The sequence below is a fragment of the Chiloscyllium punctatum genome, unplaced genomic scaffold (genome assembly GCF_047496795.1).
Source record: "Chiloscyllium punctatum isolate Juve2018m unplaced genomic scaffold, sChiPun1.3 scaffold_1808, whole genome shotgun sequence".
Taxonomy (NCBI): Eukaryota; Metazoa; Chordata; class Chondrichthyes; order Orectolobiformes; family Hemiscylliidae; genus Chiloscyllium; species Chiloscyllium punctatum.
Genome location: NW_027311541.1, coordinates 5,001 through 7,500, shown reverse-complemented (window position 1 = coordinate 7,500; position 2,500 = coordinate 5,001). Strand labels below are relative to the sequence as shown.

General features: G+C 67.0%; 1 non-coding gene across 1 annotated transcript; it reads left to right on the top strand.

Annotated features, from left to right (window-relative positions):
• Positions 1–960: 960 nt before the first annotated feature.
• On the top strand, positions 961–1,114 carry LOC140475570 (5.8S ribosomal RNA). Its single transcript, XR_011960086.1, has one exon. It is a non-coding gene; the product is annotated as a 5.8S ribosomal RNA (ribosomal RNA).
• The last annotated feature ends 1,386 nt before the right edge of the window (positions 1,115–2,500 follow it).

Genomic DNA, 2,500 nt, shown 5'->3' with positions numbered 1-2,500 from the left:
GAAGCCCGTTCCACCGTCTCGTCAGTAGTGCCGACCGGTCTGTGATCGACGAGGGGAGCCACACCAGGTCCGGCCCTGCTGCTTGGCGGCACCGCGTCGTCGGGAGCTCGCGACAGACGGAGGGTTTCGGTGTACTCTCCAGCCACGGGAAACGAAGCCGGTGATGCAGGCGCCGGTCTTTCGCTCCCAAATCGGCTGGGTTTACATCGTTGCTATCTAGTCACGCTCCCTTCAAACCCGACGGGGTACCTATTCCCCTCACCCGTCTGTGCGTATACAGCCTCTTTGCACTTGCGGGATGGGGGTGGTGGTTTAAAGACTCTCGAGTTGCCGCCCGTCGGTCTCCGAGCTCCGTGCAGTAGTGATCCCCAGCGAACTGCCAGCAGGGCGAACGAGCGATCCCGCTCTCGGTCGGGGCGCCTGGCGTCGATCGGTGGTCGGTGGCTTGCGGGCAAGCTGCGCTGTGAGTGTGGGAACGAGTATGACGAGCCGTTGCCGCGACTCCCAGTCCACCTCGGCGGTGGCTGGGCCGGGCGGGCGTCTGCTCGGGCGAGTGCCGCCCCCGCCTCCTCGCAGGAAGTCCGCTCGCCGACACGCCGCCACGTGCACGCGTCAGTGACGCTGCCGAACCGATGGCCGGTGCCCGTTCCCGCCTCTGCTTTTCCTAGGGCAAAGCTGCTGCACGCCTCGTGATACTAGGCGGGCGACATGGTGGCGGTGATCCTGCCTCCGTCGCTGCGGTGCGTTGGGGCACGCATCGCCTCTTGGGCGCCCTGTCCTCCTCCCCCCAATAGACGTATGTTTCTGCGGGCCGCACCAGGATGGTGCTCCCCATCGCTTCACGCCACCCTGCTCCGCCCGCACGCCGGCGTGCAGGTGGCTGTAGCTCAAGGTGGGGAGCGTATGTGCGGTCCGGGTCGCTTTCCTCTGGCGAGGGAGAGACCTAAAACAAACTCAGACAACTCTTGACGGTGGATCACTCGGCTCGTGCGTCGATGACGAACGCAGCTAGCTGCGAGAATTAATGTGAATTGCAGGACACATTGATCATCGACACTTTGAACGCACTTTGCGGCCCCGGGTTCTTCCCGGGGCCACGCCTGTCTGAGGGTCGTTTGGCAATCAATCGCACTCGCCTTGGCTGGCGAGAGCGCGGCTGGGGTGTCGCAGAGGACCCGTCCTCTTTGTCCCCCTAAGTTCAGACTCCGGAGCCCTCCGGCGTCGGAGCGCTTGGCCTTTCCCCCCCACCCTGCACATTCCGTTCGTCAGGCTCGACGCCATCCCCCCGCCGGGGAGCGCGGCCTGGCGTCCGTCTGTGTCGTGGCAGTGGGGCCAGCACGGCTGTCACCGGTCCCAGAATGGCTGTCGGTGGTTCACACTGTGTGTGTGTGCCAACCCTCCTGGTCTCTGGGACACGGAGCTGCCACGAAGTGTTGAGCCTCCAGTGGGGGGTCTGCCTAAGCTCTGCACGTCCGCATTGGGTCCGTCTCTCGGTTGGCTGGCAGTGGAAAGAGTGAAGGGAGCCGCGGAGGTCCGGTGCTGGTGCGCCGCCGGCCTGACCGTGGAGCTCGCCGGTTTGACACGCTGACCCGACTCGATGGTTGATCGATTGAGAGTGCTGGGAGCTGCAGGCCGCCCGCTGCTGCAGCCGCCCGTCTCGTGGTTCGTCCTCGGCCTTAAGTGGCCGGCGGGGCGTCTGATCCTGTCTCCCCTGCTGGCGCCGAGTGCCTGGCCGAGGGAGGAGGTTTTCGTCGAACGCTGTGACTTGGACGGTCGCACGCGCGTGGATCGCTGGCTCTTGGCTCTCCCGTTCAGTCCGCACGTTTTCCGCTCCGTCCTGCCACCGGTCTCGGGAGGTACGGAGGGGTTGGCGGGCGTGGTGTGTGCTCCGTCACCGTGCAGGCACACCTACCACGCCGTCGGCCGACCCCCGCACGGTCCTCCTGGCCATCGGGAGGACGGCGGAACGTCGGGCTGTCGGGGGCCAAGTCGCCAGAAGGCCACCGCTGTGTCTTCCGTACCCTGTCACCGTCGGCGTGCCTTCCTCAACTCGTCCGACTCGGGGCCGCTGGGTTCAGGAGCGGCGTCGCCCGCCGGCCCCACTGAAGGCCGTGCCGTTCCGCGGCTGGCGATCGATGTGCGTGGCGTGCCTGCGCGACCGTTCGCCACTTGAGCCTCGGCACTCCTCTCTCCCTCTCTCTGACCGTCGGGCAGTCTCTGTCTGCTGGTGCCTCGCACGTCCCGGGCGGCGGGTCGTCACCCCCGCGACCGGGCCTCCGGCAAGGCAGGAATCAGGCTGACCCTTCCGCTCGAGTAAGCAGCCGGCACTTCCGAGTTTCGCCTCCCGCCGTGGACGGGGGAGGGTCTCCGGTCCCGTGGAATTGCGCCGAGCACGTCCCCGCGCGTGGACGCGGCGGCGCTGGAGGCGGCAGGGGCGGCCACTCGTCGACACCATCGCTGGCCAAGGGTGGTGAGCGACGTGCGGGTGGCTGGCTCTCTG